The sequence below is a fragment of the Myotis yumanensis genome, unplaced genomic scaffold (genome assembly GCF_028538775.1).
Source record: "Myotis yumanensis isolate MYYU_CA2020_CCGP unplaced genomic scaffold, mMyoYum1.0.hap1 SCAF_4, whole genome shotgun sequence".
NCBI classification, from domain to species: Eukaryota; Metazoa; Chordata; class Mammalia; order Chiroptera; family Vespertilionidae; genus Myotis; species Myotis yumanensis.
Window position 1 is genome coordinate 68,547,075 of NW_027223755.1, and position 20,976 is coordinate 68,568,050.

Genomic DNA, 20,976 nt, shown 5'->3' on the forward strand with positions numbered 1-20,976 from the left:
CGATCCTGTAAACTGGGGTCAGAGGCACAGATGAGATGTTGAGACTAGGCAGCCTCAGGTGACTGGACCCTTCACTCAAATCCAGTGTATAATATAGTTTGTTAACACGATAAATTTCCTTCCCCCTTTCTTATAAGAATACATATTTTTGTTGTTATTTTGTTTTCTTGCTTAATTGCTTTGACCAAGACTTCCAAAACAATGTTAACTAAGGATGATGGTTATAATTACTTTTGTCTTTTTTTTTTACTTCAATGAGAAAACTTTTGGTTTGTTTTTAATCATGATGCTGGCTAAATGTTTGTATTCTGTCTGTCTCTGAAAGTTGCGGCACTAATTGGTAGTCCTTGAAGAGAATTCTGGGGCCCAGCATTTCATTCCCTTTATGATTTAAGACCGGTGTGGTTCTCAGCCACTGCAGCCTTACCTCCATCAATACCTAATTAGCCTTATCTACGTCTCCAGGACCAGTTTTTAACCTGGTGAAACGTTTGGAAGTCTAGCCTGGCATGCTGGGAGGCAGGAGTAATTTGTTGTTAATGATGTTCTATCACTGGACTTAGGCTCTGGCTATGGCATGTGAATTTCTGCCTTATTCCCAAGATTTCGCCTTCACCTTGTGTCAAGTTCTAGTAAGTGACTCTCTGTGCCTGAGTGTCTGTCTCTATAAATTGCCTATGACAGATACTGGTTAATGTAGTGACTCTGGACCAGAGAACCCAGGTTGAAATCCTGTTTCTACTTATTAGCTGTTTGACCTTAGGCATGTTATTTAATGCTTTTGAGCTTTCTCAATTGTCAAATTAGGGTACTAGTACTTGTCTCACAAGGTTATTGTGAGCTTTAAACTAAATAATGCATGTAAGGCCTTAGAAGGGTGCCTGGCACATAGTATGACACTCACGAAAGGCTTGTGTTATTATTATGCAGGGAAAATGTAGTAATATTATTACCCATTTTGAATTGCACCTGACTTTCTTTTATCAACACCCTTCTCAAGGTGGGATGGCCACTACTTGATGCTCATCTTGGTGGTTGGGGATTTGCTGTTGGGCTTGCTTTGGCTGGTCACCCCTATCAACATGTTGACCTTTGAAATAGTGAGTGTCCTGTAACTATCATATTGCCTGACCATAGGTGACCGTATTCTAGCTGGTGGTGGTTGAAACTGTTTTCAAAGATACACATCTGAGTTTAATTCTACTGTTCACCTCCTATCCCACTGCCTTCTACTATCTAAAGATTTTGCTCAGGATATTCATAGCCTTTTTTTTTTTTTTTTTAAAGAGCATCTGACAAACTCATATAAGTTATGTTAGTCCTCTTCCAGAAGTGACACTGATTTGTGATTAGGGACGTTGCTCCAGCTCAGCAAAATCACTTCTGTTTATCCTGAACCAGAGTCCACAAACATAAAAACATGGTAATTAATCCATTTGTTGATTCAGCCCATATTATTTGACCTGTGATCCAGGATTAACACTGTGCCACGACATAAAAATAAATATGAAATAATATAAACGATAGCCACTGCCTTTGAAAAATTTACAGTTCAGTTCAATAAGACAAAGACCACGGTTAGCCGAGGTAAAGCTGTGGAAGTGAAGGTGTGAGTGGACAGCCTCAGAGGGAAGTGAGGTCTTAGTTGAATCATGCAATTTTTAAGTAGGGTTCCAATGAGTTCTAAATGTTTTTCTAGAGTCAGTGTTTGCTCTTCCCTTTTTTTCAATTAGTTGGGTTCCAACATTTTCTTTTTCTTTCTCTTTCTCTGAGGAAACAGGAGGGTATTCCAAATGGGGCACTAAGACTGTGAGTAGATTCTGATTTGGTGATATTAATCAACTAAAGGAATCAACTCAGTTGCCTTATTCAGCTATTCCTATATCATTTTCATTCTTTCCCCTTATCTATCTATTATCTGTACCTTTATTCACTTACTAGGTTTAAGTCCCTGCTTTTGTTTAAATAACTTTATTAAAATTTTGTCATCACTATCTTAAAAAGAAAAGTAGTATACCTTGCCATAAAAAGATAACACAAGATACATACAACTATTTACAATTTTAAAAGTTAACCCATAAATCACCTTGCATTGTCTCAGTACCAGCACGAGGAGACTCTGGCCCTGACCTTCTGATGTTCCCCTGGAAAGGAGCCCTGAAAAGTTCGTTGAGGTCTCTGTTCAAATTCTGCTTGACAATTTCACGACCCCAGTTCTATTCCCCTGCCATCACTCTGTTCTTTACTTTGTTTTATTTTCTTTGTAACATGTACTATTTTCTAAAATTATATTGTTTGTTTACTGTCTTGCTGTCTATTTTTTATAACTAAAATGTAAACTCCAGAAGAGCAAGGACTTTGTCTTATTCACTGTTGTTCCACAAACTCGGTGTATGTTCAACACCCAATTGCCAGACTTTTCTAGCAATATAGTAAGAAGCGGCTGTGATGCTAAAGTTTGGGCTTAGATGAAATAACCTTACTTGCTAGCTCAGCACTTCATGGCCTGATTTTTTTCTTTCCTGTGTCCTTGGTGGTCTACTATGACTTTGGGCTTTGTTTACCCACTTGGGCTCATGGGACCTTTTTACTTCTCTGAACCTGTGTAGTGCTTCAGAATTTTGGGCTCTACTCTTTTGCATTCATTTACTTCTTCTTTTTAAAGCCAACCTACTGGCTCCAATTCCTTTCCTACATAGACTACCTAACAGGTCACTGACTGGGTTCCCCTGTTCAAATAGATCCCTGGCCTGCCCATCATTATGCATCCAAGTGGCAAAGAAGCCAGACAGCATTTGTCCAGGAAAGGGCAGCTATAGCAATTCAACCATCCTGGATGGTACACTGTAATATTTAAAAAAATAATAATAATAACAGCAAGCACCTTTGTCCATCTGTGCCAAGAGTAGCTTTAGCTAAAGGCTTAGATATGCCCCTCAATTTTAGTTCTTGAAGACTTTATCTTTAATTCGTAAGGCAATAGATATAGAATCATCAAGAATGTCCTCTCAATAGATTAGATGATTTTAAATAGATTTAGATTAATTTTTAACCTTATTTTTAAATTGTTTTGCTTAATATTTTTATGCCAATCAGAATCTTTAGAGAGCTAATACGATCTGTGAGCAGTGAAATGTTTAAGATATTTCCATCTAATTTTTTATTCTTTAAAGAACGTATTTACTTTTTCCTGCCTAATTAGATAATGGTGAGTCAGGGGATCAAAGTACATACCTACTTCCTGTGACAGATCCAGTACTTGCTAAGGCTGGTTGATTAAAGAAGCCATGCTTCTTGGTGATAAATGACTCTGAATCTACAATAAGGCCCATGCACTTCCAATAAAATCTTTCTGTCATTGAAGAGGAAACAAGATGGCAAATTTGAGAATGGATGGTAATGAATAGTATTGGATGCTATTTATAATGAGGGGCACAGGAAGTTAATTAATTGTTTTCAGTACGATGAGTTAGCTGATCCCAACACAGAAAATGCATATGATTTTGTAAATGAAAAATACTTTTCAAAGGGCTGAGAAATTTTTTAGTTTTAGTAAAGTTAGGAGGAAAGCATGTTGAGTGGTAAAAAAAATTGACAACTGGAAACTTTGATTATAGACAAAGATGATTATTTTACATATGTATTATTTTAATAAAGTAAGTAACTTAACACAGTATTTGAAGGAGCTTGGGCATGCATTTGTAGAAAATAGGAACTTTCTAACTTGGTACTGATTATCAGTGATATAAAATAATGTTATATTCTCCAAATACACAAAGCATTTACTCTGTGGGAATAAGTTTGAAATGTGATGGTAACTGACCTAAGCTACAAAGATACTCTTTAATGCACTGTGGGAATATTTTATTAGTGAATACTCGTGTGGCCTGAAAGAGTTCATTGATGTAGTTTGCTAAAGGGCCTAACTTGTTCCCAGAGAGTCATTCACAAACTGGCAGGATTTGGCTGATTATGGAAAAGAATAGTCCTCACGACAAAAGTGAAAATTGCAAGAGCTGCTGATAGGAGGCCCAAAGTCAGGAAAGGACCATCTGATTCTAAAAGGCAAACTATTGGGAAAATAGTCAGAGGTATCACTGATAGGGTGGCCGAGCATCAAAACAAAACCATTTGCATAGTGCCTCCTGTACTTACTTTTCTTGATTCTTACAAATCAACAGGTTTAAAATGTTTAAGTGATTTGATGAAGATGCTAATGAGAATCCTATATAATGAAAGGCTAATATGCAAATTGTCCCCTTGACCAGGAGTTCAACTGGGAGTTCAACCAGGGGCAGGGCCAGCTGGCCAACTGCCCGTGGCCCCTCACCCCGCTGGCTTGGCTCAGAACAGGGCGGGTTGGCTGGACCCCACCCATGCACAAATTCGTGCACCGGGCCTCTAGTAGTTATATATTTATCTATATCCTATGATGTGCCAGGCACTTTTGTTACTTGTTTTCCATGCATTGTCTGACTAACCTGGGAGAGGGGTTCTGAATCCCATCCATGGTCACATAGCAGGGAAGTGGCAGAGTTAGGAAGAAGCCTCAGTGTGCGGAGTTTAGAGGCAGAAATCTTGGTCCCACTAGATTAACAAGGCAAGTCTTGAAACATAGTCCTCGACATCCAAGTCCACAGCTCCTTTTCACTACTCCCCATCCCAACCCCTCCTTTCCTCAGCATCTGGGGTAAAAGTATGTTCAGCTTTATAAGAAACCTCCAAACTGTCTTCTGAAGTGTCTGTATCATTTGCATTCCCACGGCAATGAATGCGAGCTCCAATTCCTCCACATCCTCACCAGCATTTAGTGTAGTTAGTGTATTCTAATAGGTGAGCAGTGGTAACTGGTTGTTGTTTTAATTCCTTAACAACATATGATGCTGAGAATCTCTTCATATGCTTGTCATCTGTAATCACCTTTGGTAAGATGGTCTATTCAGATCTTTTGTCCTTTTTCTTAACTGGGTTGTTCATTTTCTTATTGTTGAGTTTTGAGAGTTCTTTGTATATTTTGAATGACATTCCTTTTCATATATGTCTTCTGCAAACATTTTTCTCAGAATTCTGTGTTCTTTAATAATCATTGATTCACTTAGCTGTGTTTTAATTCCCAAGAAAATGAAAGACTTGTTCCAGAAATTATATCAAATGACAACATCAGATCTCAATGCATTGTTTCAAGAAAAATGAATAAGCAATAAAGATAATAAAATTACATTACTCCTAGCAAAGTGTACTCCAACATACCTTCCAAAAAACATTAGTCTGGTAAGGATTTCAGATGTTTTTGATGTAAAATAAGTTTGTGACGAGTTAGGTTAAATACAGCTGATTAGGTTTCTTAGTAGCAGGCTGTGTCTGAGCCTTTATGTTGATGTTCATTGTGATGGGGAGAAGGAAATGGTACCTAAGTTTACCCAAAGTTGTTTAAGCACAGGACCCTTATTTGAGACATGTCTAGAAGAAGCTAATAGGGTGTAATAGTCAGGGTTCTCTAGAGACACAGAACCAATGGGAGATATGCATGTATAAATGACGGGAATTGGCTCAGACAGGTATGGAGGCTGAGAAGTCACACTGTCTGCTATCTGCAAGCTGGAGACCCAGGGGAGCCTGTGTGTAATTCAGTCCAAGTCTGAAGGCTGAGAACCAGGAACGCCAATGTCTGAGGGCAGCATAATTCTTTCTTTTCTTGCTGACCTACATAGCGGACCGAGCGTCTCAGGGGCAGAAGCAGAGTCTTACACTGTACGTAGCACACGGCCAGGTAGGAGTTTTTCAAGATGACAGTGAATATTGATTCCATAATCTCAGTTTTCTTTCATTCATGTGGCTTTGACATTCATTTACATTTGAAAAATAAAAGGGGACCAAGACCACAACTGGAGAAAACAGTCTCTGAGGTAAAGGGGCACTTAGACATTAGCTGGAGCTGAGCACAGAGGCTGGAAAGGATCATGCACAGTCTGTTGAGGTGCCTCAGTCATCTTAATGATCCACACAGCTAGTGGCATAATTGATTGGGCCACTGGGAACATTATTGATCACGGAGATGACCAGAATAATTGGAGCAGCCAAATTGTTGCTCAGCCCAGTAAACATGTGCCTATTGATGAGTGTTCTTAAAAGTTAGTGACTTTTTCTTTATTTGTTACAGAATTCTGGTGTTGGAAAGGGTCTTAGAAATCATCCGGCACAATATTTCTTTTTTATAGATAAAATAATTTAATTCAGAGAGATTAAAAGTCTTTCCCCAGAACATGTGGCTAGTGGTAGAAACACAGGCCTCAAGGCTCCTACTCCCTTTCACCAATGCCCTAGTGTGAGTGAGTAGAGTGAGTGAGAAGTTAGCCTATTTTTATATGTCACGGCGATTTTTCCCCTGTGACTGCAGTGTAACCTGGCCCAGCCTGTCTGATCCTGAGCTTTACCAATAATAGACTTCTATGGACATGTCAGACCCTGCTGGAAGGATGAGGTGAGAGTAGCACCTAAGTCTTATCTATACAACAGTGGTTGGCTGTCCCCTATTTCAGATTCCTAGGATAACTGTGTGTATGTGTGTTGTGCTATTGTGTTGTATTTAATTGTATGAATATTATACATCTTTCTTGAGATTTGGGGCCCCTTTGGGGAATTTATGGTTTCATAATCTATTTTCTTAGAGAATAGGAAAATAATGTAGAGTTAGAAATCACAGCTATCTGTTCTTAATTATGAACCATGTGTTGGGGTAGAAAAACCAAAGAAGAAAGTATATTAAATTATTCAACAACCTTTTATTTCCTTTTTAATGATAAAGGGTAAATATAAGAATCCCAGTCCATTGAAAGAAGTTAGAGATAAACTAAAAGGGGACTTTCAGTTTTGACAACATAGAGTGAGCAGTATACACTTGTAGTTAGCAAGTTGACCAATTTTACCTTCAACCCTGGAGATCTCACAGCTCTCAGGTATAGACCTGAGTGGGAGAAAGGGGGCAAAGAACTGACGTGTGCTATCAAAGTGGTTGAGATCAGGGGAAGTCCTGTTCTAGTCCAGATGCTGCTTTTAAGATGCAGTGGAAATGATGCCGGCATGACAGTGGCGGAACCCACACTCAACACCCACATGGATACCTCTCCTACGAAATCAGGGCTACTGGAAACAGACACTTGAACAGAAGGTAGGATTGTATTTTTGTTATGTTCTTAGGCTTCCCAGAAGCAATGACATTTTCTGAAAAGCTTAGTAACACTTTCAGAAGTTCCAGTAATTATTTCAGACTCTGTAGACTCCGCAAACAATAACACAGACTTTGGAAACCTCCCAGGAGCTGTGTGCCAGAAGAACATACTACAGGCACCTTATGATTCACATCTGACTATTCACCTTCCCAAATTCCACAGCCACTTCCTTCTCCCCGCCCCCCCCCCCCCGCCCCCCTTCCCCACTTTGCTCATTTTCTTCCACAGCCTGGGTGGTCTTTGTTTTCTTTTCTATCTAATCCTTCAAAGTTGAATTTAAATGCCCCTACCTTCATGATAAGTTCTCCTAAAAATGTTAAAATTCACATTTACCTTATCACTCAGCAATTCACTCCTAGTAATTTACCCAATAGAAATGAAAACACATATCCACAAGAAGACTTGCATAAGAATGTGTGTAATAACTCTGTTCTTAAGAGCTGAAAGCCAAAAACACCCAAATGTCCAACAAAAAAATCCTGTCTACTAGTAAACAGATTGTGGTATATCTACTCAGTGGTAAAAAGGAAGCAACTACTGTTTTCATAACACGTGGACACATTGTGCTGCATGAAAGATGCCAGAAATGAGAGTGCATTCAGAATATTTCCATTATATAATTGTAAGAACACGGCAATGCTAGTCTATGGTGAAAAAAATCAGAGCGGTGACTGCATTTGGCCAGGAAGGCAATGTATCTTAAGTGGAGAGAGTTGGGGGAAACTGAGGAATGATGCAAATGTTCTAGCTCTTGACAGGAGTGTGAGCCATGCAAGTGTTTGCAGTCTCGAAAATGCAAACAGCAACACTTAAAATCTATGCTGCATTTTACCGTATATAATTAAAGCCGTTAAAAGTAAAAACATAGAACATTTCTCTCTAGCCCTTACCCTCATTGTCCATCCCTTCAGGCTTTATGCTTTCCCAGTCACTGCTCTGTAAACTCACTATCAGAACGACAGTACAGTCAACCAATTACACTTTAATGTTTATGAAATCGATGGTTTGTATCTCCCAGTTTTCAAGTCTAATAGAGGATTTCAGACATTGGAAGACAAGAAAGGTACTTTGTAGTATTGCGGGGCTCTCTTCAGTGCTTCTGACATCGTGGTCTGGTGCTCTGTTCATCTGTGAAGGTTATTCCTGATACCCGTGTCGTTATTTTTTTAAAGACAATTTTCTGTCTGTCTTTCTTTTCCATTTTCTCTCACTCACCCCTACATACAGAATTGTGTGGGCTTGTCTGATTAACACACATAATCTTCCTTTAAGCCATTGTCAGAAATTTCTGCTGGATCTCTTTTATGAAACTTCTAGACTATTTCATTATTTCCCTTGAAATGTCTCTCTCCCTTAGTGAGCTTGGAGGTGGTTAAGCTCTCTTAAAGGTGGTTAAGTGTCTTTACATCATTTCATTTCCCCAGCATAGGATCTGAAAATGTGACAAGCATTCAGTAGTGTTCATTGAATAAATTAATAAATGACACTATTTTTCCTCTTATGAGGCTGGTGAAGAGAAAAAGCGCTATATTCAGAAGCAAGAACTTTTGGATGGGATGTGTTTGCAGTTATATCATCTGTCCTCACACCGACTGTTGCCTCTCCATATGACTGTTTGATGACCACATCAGTGTAGTATGTGTTCCTATTAACTTCATACTGGGGAAGTCTTCGGAAAAAAAAAGACATTTTAAAATGAAAGTAATTTTTTTTAAATATATATTTTATTGATTTTTCACAGAGAAGAAGGGAGAGAGATAGAGAGAGTTAGAAACATCGATGATAGAGAAACATCGATCAGCTGCCTCTTGCACATCCCCCACCGGGGATGTGCCCGCAACCCAGGCACATGCCCTTGACCGGAATCGAACCCGGGACCTCTCAGTCCTCAGGCCGACGCTCTATCCACTGAGCCAAACCGGTTTCGGCTAAAATGAAAGTAATTTGAACTAAAAAAGGGATTACTTTTTAAACAAGATTACAGTTTTACACCTTGGCCTTTTACTTTATTTAAGTCAATATTGTTGTTGTTTTTTCCCCACCACGTTCACAAAACACAATATGTTCAGTTTGAATTGGGCTTAAAATGTAATATTTAGAACAGCCACATGTCTGACAGATCCCAGGAATGAAATATGTCCATTTCTTTTAGCAAGGAGCCGAAGGCAACATAAAGCAGTGGCAAGAATTAATTCACCGATATCGTGGACATTTTCGAGCTGACTGCCTCTTAGAGAAAATGATGTCATCCTTCGGCAGCCTAATGACAGTCATCAGCCTGCGAGGACACATGCTAATAGTGTTCATTGCTCACCTCCTTTGCTTCCTTGTGTAGCCAGGGTGTCCTTGATGCCCATCATTTGGCATTGTGCTCCCAGAATAATTTCTAAGAGGGACTGGAGTATGAAACATAGGAAATAATGTGGTGGTTTTTTTCTTGTCAGAAAAATGAATTAATAGCTTTCTACTTTCTTCCAGTGACTCAAAGTCCTATTTCCAGTTTGCTCATAAATAACCAAATTCTGGTTGACTTTTCTTTTTAAGGTGTTGAAACCAGTGTTTAAATTATGAAAGACCATTGCTTCCAGGTGCTGGGGCAACTCTGAAAATAAAGAGGGGGAGGTAGGATAAAAATCTAAATGTTTATCCCCATTCATAAAGAACACTGAATCTGAAACTTCTAGAGCACCCAGGAGAGGTCTCCTGGATTTGTCTTTACTCTTCAACAAAATTATAGTTTTCAAAGAAGCTTTAAGTTGAATTTCCATGGACCAGATATAAAGAAGGGAAAAAAGCAATACCAGCTTAAGGGAATGAGCCATTCAGCTCCGCCAGACCTTCTGACAGGAGCTTTTGACTCTACTCTCAGGACCCGTATCGAACAAAAGACCCGTTCCGTTTTCCAAGCCTTTCGATCTTTGCCTCTTCCCTGCTAGGCAGCACCAGCACAGGCTCTTCTGAGCTATTATGCACCCGGGGCCTCCTGATGGATGCACCAGAACTTGTACATCTCCCTTTCCGAGCAAGGCCCACTGCAAATCTTTCAATTGAGAGCTGTCCTAAAGAGATGGAATGTGTTGGCTAGGGACCAAATAAAGGGAGGGAGCTGTGGGTTTAGAGGAAATCAATGAGTTGAAGGCATAGGAGGACTGTAATTCAGAGTGATATTTATCGCTAAGGAGGTTTCACCTTGCCCTACCTTTGGCCTCCTAGTCTTGCAGAGTTGAACTTATGGGAAAAGAAGCTCATACTACACCTAGATAAATGCTTCAATGTTAGACTTCTAGACCCAACTGATAGGAGGAAAAACTGCCTCCTTAGCAATTATAGTGCCGCAGACCATTCCCAGGGCTCCCCACTCTGGAGGGCAGGCCAGTCGCTTACCAAGTCAGTGATCAATGGTGTGTTGTTGATAATATAATGAAAAAGTTGGTCTTGGTTGAATCTGTGGAAGCCTAGATTCAATAAATCTAATAAATTAGATAATTTATAATCTTTAGGTAAAATGTCTGACATCCTTTAGGGTGGCTGTACGTGGAATTAATTTGGTTAATACTTATTTAGCACTTTGTGAGGGACTCTCCCAGGCTCTGGAGGAGAGACAAGATGAACGCTGCTGTCTTCAAGCGTATGCAGTCCAAATGGTATTGAAGTATGGTAGCAATCATCTCAAGTAGAAACTTTAGTTTAACTTTAACCCTGCTGTTTGGCTTCTGTACTTATTTGCTTTGTTTAACAATAGAAAAGTTACTTTGATTTTCTGAACTTATGTATGCTATCCCATTGATTGTGATCTTACTGGTTTTAGAAAGCACATTCTTCTGTACCTGGGAACCAGGACAGCACAATTATCCCAAGACCCGAGGGCTCCAGATAATGTGTCCCTGTGACTCAGTGGTCCCAAGACCCGAGGGCTCTAGATAATGTGTTTCTGTCAACTCAGTGATCCGGAGACCCAAAACTATAATTTAACTAACATGCTTAATTCTACTTCTGTAAACTGCTTTGTGCAAACCAGGTTCCTCATTCCAAACCATGGGATGTAATCAATACCTTTGTGATCTTTGCCTATATAAATCTGATGTTGGGGCTGGGGAGGGCACTGCGAGATTTGGGAGAGTGGAATGCCCCCCTCCCCCGCCCCCCGTAGTCCCGGATTTGCAATAAATGTGACTCCTTAATTCAACTTCTTGAGGCGTTCTTGTGTGATTCGCGGGGTACATTACAACAGTATGTTAGCATATGCATACAAATAACTTGCATGTCACATATATTTGATCTTCACATCAATCCTGTGTGTTGAATATTATTATCTATATGCCTTTGCCTCCGTGCAAACCTTTTCTTTTCTCTATGCCTCAGTTTGTTTTCTGTAAAATGGGCATGTTAGGTTAGTAATGATAATAGTAATAGCTAACATTTATTATGTACTGTTTGCCAAGTGCTTTGGAAACATTTGCTAATTACATTCTGACAGTGGTGTTACATAACATGCCTAAGGTCGGGGCTGGAACGCAAGCCCTCTAGCTCCAAAGCCAGTGCTGTTCTCAAGGTACCGTGCAGCTTTCTTGGAATGGTCAGCAGTATGTAAAGTAGAGAAAGGGCATGTGGAGTCTGTGGGAGGGGACATTACTTCTGGCTGCAGGATTCTGGAGGCTCTCTGGTGAACTTGGCAGGTTGCTGTACACCTGGAGGCTCAAGTTTCACCATGGACAGGGGAACCAGTTGGTGGGCTTCCTTTACAGATAACTCTCTAGCCCCGCGTGGATGTCACCTTTTTATTCTTAATTCCAACATTTATTCTGGACAACTGTGCAAGTAGGAAATTCTATTGACTAAATTGGCAAGGCTGATCTTACCAGGAGAAAGGGACTCGAGTCTCCATTTGGGGCTCACTGAGAGAGACGGATTAGTTTTGGATAAGGATAAGGGACGTGGGTTATGGTCTTGGCTTTTCTTGTTACTACTTTTATGTCTTTGCATGAGCATTCTACTTGCTCTAGGTTCATTTCCTCATCTATAAGACAATAGCTTCTAAACTTTAAAAGACTGTTGGTAATTTCCAATGAGACAAGAATTGTGAGGTTAAAAAAAAATGTGAGCGTGCTTTGTGAATGACTACACAAATGCAAGGCATTATCATTATCATTCATGATTTTCTCTTTGGACATATTGATTTAAAAATACCACCAATCCCAGCCAGTGTGGCTCAGCAGTTGAGTGTCGGCCCAGGAACCAAGAGGTTGCCAGTTCGATTCCCCGTCAGAGCACATGCCCGGGTTGCAGGCTCGACCCCAGTGTGGGGCATGCAGGAGGCAGCCCATTGATGATATTCCTCTCTCATTAATGTTTCTATCTATCCCTGTCCCTTCCTTTCTGTCTAAAAGTCAATAAAATTAAAAAATAAAAGTACCATCAAGCCTTGGCCAGTGTGGTTCAGTTGGTTGGGTGTCATCCCATGCATCAAAAGGTTGTCAGTTTGATTCCTCGTCCAGGCACATGCCTGGGTTGTGGGCTTGATCCCCAGTAGAAGGCAATTAATGTTTCGCTTTCACACAGATGTTTCTCTCTTTTCCTCATCCTTCCCCTCTCTCTAAAAGTCAATTTTAAAATCTTTAAAAAAAATACCCTCTGGATTTTTCAGGTATCAAGATTCTTTTTATCCAGGGAAAAAGAAGACTCTGAAATGCCAATTATAATCAGAATTTTTCACAGCAAATAAAATATTGCTGTTATGTAACATGTAATCCTTAATTTTAAAAAATTCACTTTAGAAACTTTTAGGAAACCGATTTGTTTGATATCTGACCTTAATTTTTTAAACCAGGCACCAAAATACTTGGAAAGGAGACTAAAGGTAGGATGAGTACAGAGGAGGGGCACTATAATTCCCTTCCCTATAGGTCAGAATGTTAATGTTGGAGAGATTCAATGTTTATGTGACTCTGAGACAAAAATAATTTAGGAAAAAGTGGACTTGAATCTCCATGTCAGCAGGTAGGAAGAGATCATTTATGGCCAATTGATAAAGGAGAGTGTTCAAACTATTCTAGTCCAGTGCAGTGGCTCAGACAGTGCAGCACCAAACAAACACTTCTGAAGGCTCCTGTTAGGTGATATTGCCAACAGCTTAAACCCCACAGCAGGGCAGAAACATTCTTGCTCTTCATTAACATTCCCTCTTGGTCTCAGTTTGCATCTCTCTGTCCATTTTCTAGCTCTGAATGGAAGTTTCCTGGGAAACCTTTCCTATGAATGGAATGTATGAGATTTGTGCTCTGGGAGTAAAATTTAAAAAACATACACCACCACAGAAAACTACAACAAAAAACTTCTCCCCCTGCAACATCGCCATCAGGAGCAGATAACACCTATCTTTTTTCAACTGTAAGTGAAGATTCTGATGCTCTGGTATTCAGTAATACTAAGAATGTTGTTCCCTCAATTAAACAGCAAAGCCTTCTTTCTTACTGGTTAAATAAATTAAAAGGGGTTTCAAATTAGTTAGGTAGAAAGAAATATGGCGGGACTGTCTCAGCCACAGATAAGCATCAGCTCTTTGGGATCTGCTCCATTGTCAGCTAAGTAATGGCTCAGTTTGTTCATTGTTCTCCTTGTGCCAAACAGAAGGGAGAGTGAACCTTATCCATAGGCTCCTGTTACCAGCAGACACCCCCTCCATTAGAGGTGGGCCCTGGGGGAAACAGTCGTGCATTCACCAAGTGAAAGAAGGGGAGCTGCCCACATTTACATAAGTTACTGATATACCTTATCCCAGTAAACCTTGGGTTTCTGTCTGTGCATTGTTGTCTAATTAAAAAAAAAAAAAAAAAAGCAATGAGAGAGAGAATGAATATATAGGCTACCTAGCTGTTTTGCTAACAGAAAAAAAACACTTGGAAGGGGGAGGTGGGGACAACCAGTGATTAAAATCAGGCCTCTATTTGAAACTGGCTACTTTTCTGTAGCCGCTTCCTTGCTAACTTAAGCATTGATTCCTGAGGTGGGTGAAGCAGGTCTTTTTATTTGTTTAAACAGCTCTTTGAAATATAATTTACATGCCATAAACTATACCTGTTTAAAGTTTTTAATTCAATGGTCTTTATTTCTGGATTTGTACAAGAAACCCACTACCCATTTGCTGCCAACTCCGAATCCTCCCTCCCCCATCAGCCCTAAGCAACCATTACTTCATTTCCCATATCTATAGATTTGTCTATTGAATCTTTCATCTAGAACAATGGTTCTCAACCTTCTGGCCCTTTAAATACAGTTCCTCATGTTGTGACCCAACCATAAAATTATTTTCGTTGCTACTTCATAACTGTAATGTTGCTACTGTTATGAATCATAATGTAAATATCTGATATGCAGGATGGTCTTAGGCAACCCCTGTGAAAGGGTCATTCGACCGCCAAAGGGGTCGCGACCCACAGGTTGAGAACCCCTGATCTAGAAGCATATAAGAAGTGATCTTTTGTGATTGGTTTTACTTAGCAGTGTTTCATGGTTCATCCATGTTGGAGCAGAACTTCATTTCTTTTTTGCCCAATACTATTTCATTGTGCGACTATAACACATTTAATTTATTCATTCTTCAATTGATCAACTTTTAGGCTATTATGAATTATGCCACTAGGAACATACATTACAAGTTTGTGTAGATGTAAATTTCATTTCTCTGGCCTTTACCTAAGAGTGGAATTGCTAGGTGATATGGTAACTTTATGTTCAATATTTTGAGGCACTTGCAAACTGTTTTCTAAGATAACTAATTTATTTTACATTTCCGCCAGACCTGTCTTTTTGTAGTTTTCTCCTGTTTGTAGCATCCTGGAGCTCTGGGAGATTAGTGATGTATCATAGCAGGCAGTTCATTTTGACACGTGGTTAGCAAGTCTCCTGTCTCTTCACAAACTACAGACATTTCTGTTGTCTAATGAGCATGTGCTCCCAGCTAATGAAGCAGGAATAGTAATTTCTTATTTCATTTATAATACTCTTCAGTAATTACAGGAGAATCTTTATGGATTTAGCTTTCTGTTTATATATGTGTTAGAGTATTAACAGCCCATTTTTTTCTTTTTTCAATTCACATTCTTCGCTAAGAACTATTTGTACCTTCAGTATAGGTCAGTATGCCTGATTAAAAAACAAGTTCATATTTGCATTTCAAGACATATTTTTCATTTCATACTGATTCAAATCAATTTGATTCTTCTTTCACAGAAACATTTAGGATAAGATATAAAACAGCTCATTTAAATAAACTAACATTTAGTCTCTGGCATTGAAGTGTATGTAACCTTCATTTATTCCTGACCTAAAAGTGTTAGTTTTGAAATGAATTTTAATGACTCAAATGTTATTCTATTTACAAAATCCTTATCTGATAAACATACTGTGTAATGTTTATAAGATAAACCTGTTTTTAAGACAAGCAAATTTGTCTCTAAATGTATTTCTTTACAGTGCTTACTTCATGTGAGGGCTAGTTCATAAGCTGGTGGTATTGTTTTCTATTGTGGACATTATTTGGCATCTTGTCTTTAATTTCGACATTTGCAAATAAATTATGGATCCAGCCAATCTGCATAGGCCAATTTGGAGCAGCATCCTTAATGAGTTAGTGAGATTTCTTCTTCTCTATTTCCTATCACCTCTGCCACTTGAAACCAAGGTTTCTAATGACATGAGTTGAAGGACAAGGCTTGATTTCAGGGTTCCTTTGGTGTGTTTCATCTCCATTTGCTGACCCTGGATTATGCAGATAATTTACAGCTTTTAGTAATCTGGCCTCTGTGCCAGACCTTGGCTGGCGTACTACATTATAACCTATGACTCAAATGCTTCTTTTACATAAGGATTATTTTCTTTCAACTGATCCTTCTAAGATATTCATGCCTAACTAAAAATACCACTGAATCCTGTTCTCAAGTAGAATTTCAAGGTTAACATGAAAACTGTTATCACTTGCTTATGTTGCATAAAAACCTGTTTTATCTTTGTAACAACCCTTTTATTAAAAAAAGAGAAAACATTGCAATTCCAGTGTTATACTGGTATTTTCTCAGGTACCAAGCAGACTATGGCTTACTGGCAAGAAAACAAGTTATAATTATTTGTATGCCAGTATGCATTTGTTTCCATCTAGAGTTATAAACAATTAATTTATGATAATCAATTGAGACAGAAAAAAGACTTCCTACCCACTAGCTTATATTTCTAACAATTGAGAAACACAAGTAATTTTGATAATGTCTTGTGTGTCCAGTTAAATGAAATCCCAATTATTGGCTTTCAGCAAGAACTTATAATTAAATCAGAGGGGAGAAAAAACCCTGGCAGCCAACATTGTGTCACATTTATTTCAAGTGTAATGTCAAAAATTTCATGAATGGTCATTTAGGCATTGAAAAAGCACAAGATTAGAGCACAGAAATGAGGCCATTGTGGGGGAAGGGGTATGCTCATTTTTCTTCTTCCCAAAATAAGAAGGGTAAATATAAACAAAACCATTGGCTTAATGAGGCACTTGAGTTTGTGAAGCAACAATGTATAAGATGGAAATCTATCCTCAAGTTTTCTCAAATAAAGTAATTCTCTTAAATTTATTTTTTGAAAAGAAATATATATATATATATGTATATGTATATATATATTGTAGTGTATGTATGTATATGCGCAACTTTAAAAATATTTAAGAGAATTGCTTTATTATATATATATATATATATACACACACACATATATATAGTATATATAGTATATGTCACTCATTAAGAATTTGAAAAAATATTTATCCAGCTCTTTCTTTTCATGTCTACATATGCACTTTTTAAAAGGCTACCAACAGAAAGGAAGAACGTTAACAGCTGCATAGCAAGATTAAAACCATGTCTTATGAAAAACTCTTTAAAATGTTAGGAAACCTTCTTTAAAGGCTACAAATGAGCGCCTGCTTTTCCCTGAGACGGGTGGTGATTGCACCATCACCTGGAAATATGGAGACACCCTGTGCAGTGTGTGTACTGTGTTCACTCCCGTCCTCATTATAACGTGGCCTGGGGCTTGGAGCTAAACATTTTTTTCTAGAACATAATGAGCTGTGTACTGTAATGAAGGTGTTCAAAATTGATTTATTTGACTGTTATTTGGTATAAAAAGTCCCAGATCAAAGGCTCTGGTCAGCCCACAGACACACAGCATCCACAGACAAGGACTCTGTGTGATGGAGAAGCAAGTGGAGAGGTGTGGTGGCTCAGGCTGAGCCGGGAATCTATGGAGCCGTTATCTGATCGTTTTTATTTCTAGTCACCAGACATCACTCACAAGCTGCCATATGGCACTAAATGATTTTGAGGATTATTTTGAAGTAGATTACAAAACCCGATTTAATTTTCCTCTTGTTTCCTAGTATTTTTGCGTTGCACAATCACAGTCATGGACACCCTCCCAAGCTAATTTGTAAAATGAATTTTCCTGAATGCCATTTAATCTTATTGCCATAGTTACAAACCAAGAAATCGAAGATTGCTAGGCTGAGCTGAAAATAGCTGACTCGATACAAGGTAAGGGACTAATTCTTATGCAAAGCTCTGTACTCACAATCTCTGAGTTAAAGAACAATGAAAAGTTCGATCCTTGAAAACCCGACCTTCTGACACCTTTTCACTCTCCAACACAGAACAGCTGTAGGTTTGAATGAAATGTGTAATAATGAAAAGTGAGGTTGTGTTTCACAACCTGCTATTTTAGCTGCTACCTTATTGTTGCAGTGAGTTCACAGCATTCCATAGGCAATACTGGGGATTTTATAACCTCTGGTAAATTATAAAGCTGGGTACCTATGTAATACTCAGAATTTAACAAAGGCTTAAATTATCTCTGATCATTACCATTTACAATTGACAAATCTATCTATTATCTATATATCTATCATCTTTCTATATTCAATCTTCATAAAGCAAACTCATAACCTGGGTCAACACATGTACACTATGGGAGAAGCTTAGGATAGGTTGTATGAAAAGAAGTTAGGGTGCTAAACACCAAAAGGCCTACCTTTGTAGGAATATGTACACCAAGATTATATTCCCCTAAACATATATAGAACATAAAGAGATAAAGGGTTAGATGGTATACCTGGGCAGGCTGAATAGCTATCTCAGATGGTGATTAAAGCAAATTGAATTTATTTAAGGAAAAGGGATGGGGGATGGGGATACCCAAAGGGAAGGGCTACACAGAGAAAAGGGGGCCTTGGAGACACGTTAAGGGGGTAAGCCTGGAACGAGTTGCCGCTGCCCATTGCTCCCCTGGTTACAAGTCTCATGGGGTCCCTTAAAGGTTAGGGCATACGTGTCAGTGGGGGAATGGCACGGGCATGCTCCTTGGAGGGAGAGTGTGCACTGGGTCCTTTGTCCTGAGTGTATCTCTTTCTTGCAGGTGGAAATCTTAGGGGAGGGTCTTAATATAGAATATTCATCAGCTTTCCAGGAGTGCTCTTTCAGGGCCATGGTCTCCACTGATTGATTGATGTCAGGGCAGGGAGTCATTGGTCAATGTAGCTGGTCCTGAGGCAGCCATGGTGTCACTGGTCTGGTTTTGCTGCTTTTCTGGGCCTGGAGCTGAAATACAACTGAGGCCTAGATGTTATTTTTAGGGAGGAAAAGGTCAGGGGGTCTAAACCCCATGAGCAGCACTATGCTAGGGGAAGAAAGGTTATCCTGGGAGCGAGGTTCTTGTTTTCCCCCTTGCTAGGCATCTGGGGCTTTCTGCCCCTGTGAGATTTTGTGCCTGGTCCATTGTCTTTGCTCTGCTCATGTTTCTCTAACAGTTAGCAATGTCATTAGAACAACTATTTCTGAAGGAGAGTTGTTTGATTGATAAGCAGTTTTTAAGAATTTTCTCAACCAAGTCTCCTTTAATCTAATATTCAATATACCAAACACTCATTTTATGTGCTGATGATTTGTCATTTAGTTTGTAATATTCTTGGTCCTTAAAAACAATCAAATCAATTTCTTTTGACTTTTTTCTTTTCATTTCTTTGAGCCTCTGTTCTCTCACCTGTGAAATGAGGGGATTAGGCCTCTGAGATCTTTATTAGGCAGAAAATTCTGATTTAATTATTCTTTAACTTCCACTAATTCAACCTGCAATTTATCCAATTTGACCTAGATTATTCAGACTTTGGTGTATTTGAATATAATTTTATGATATTTGACCAACAATTCAAAACCAAACATAGTCCCTTCAAGATGCTCAGTCAATGAGAAACACAGCCTGTATTTAAGGGAGTCACACAATGAGGCCCCCGGCTCTTGCCAGGGCAGGGAGCCAATAGGCCAGAGGCTGTGTAGCTATTCCCGTACAGTGCTTGCTGGCTGCTGCGAGGCTTCAGTACACCCCCTTTAAATGCAAAAATCCCCCTAAAGACTTTGGAGTCCTGGGGAGCCGCTTATGGTGTGGGAGAGAGAGGATACCAAGGCACTCTCGTCCTGCAACCACCCCACCGAAGAGGTTGTGAGTGCTAACTGGCCTCACACTTGTAGGATAAGGAGATTCTAAATGAGGGTTTTGCAATATACATTTTAAGGGACCTTCTGGTATTTTTGAAAGTGGAAATGCTGGGTTAATAAAAACAAAAACAGAACAGGCTTCTTTACTACTGCTGGACTTCTCTAGGTTTTTAAAATGCCAGTCCCCCAAAATGTCAATCCCCAGAAGTGGAATGGAGGATGCAACACTTTTCTTGATCATAAGACCTTTTCTCTCTGGCCCACCAGTATTTTATGGAATGATTGTGTCATTAAATGCAGTTTGGCAGAGTGGCAAATAGGTTTTCCCTTGAGTACCACATTGGATTAGTTCGTTGAGATGACCTGCAGTTATTTTAAGAAGGACTTTGAGCACTAGGTCTGGTTAGAAGAAAGGAGAGAGATAGTAGTGATTGATATTACATGGATTGACCATACCTGCTTTTGTTCACAGCTGTTTCTGAGTCTTGCAAACATCACTCATACATACTTCCATTTCCTACCCTATTTGAAACCCTGGAGATTCCAATGAAATTGCAATCTGACTGAATCTAAGATACTCTTGATTTCATAGAAGCTGGAAGTTAAATAACTGCCACGGAAGCACTCTAGTTGGTTGAAGGTACAGTAGCTGGGACCCTATTCAGTGAAGATGCTATTTTAAGGTCAGGGATCTCCTAGTACCAAAATGGAAGAGCCTGGAAGAGACCACAGTACACACTTTCTAGGTCTAACACTTCATTCACACAAGTCCAGTCAGTGAACCACTACACACACATAGGGCATGTCCATCTATTTATTATGAGTGAGGAATTATGTTTTGGGTTATCTTTTTCTGAAAACCTATAGAATAAAACCTCATTAGCTATTTGCTTCCAGCAAAAAAACATTTATTATGTATTATTATAAACTATAAAATATTTATCCAGGTTTACTAAAACTGCAATTACCCCTACTTACATTCTTGTGAATACACATCATCACATTATATTCAGACCAATTTGGCCACAAGCAAAAATAACCCAATGAACTTCTGATCATGTTAGGATTATACATACTCAGTTATTAATTCCACATCAAGAATGTGGTAGACATGACTTGTTAAAGACAATGTAGACAAATTTTAAATGTAAGTAACCTCTGGTTGACAATAAATAATAAAATGTTGGGGTTAAATTAATCCTCAAAATATCTATGAAGGAACC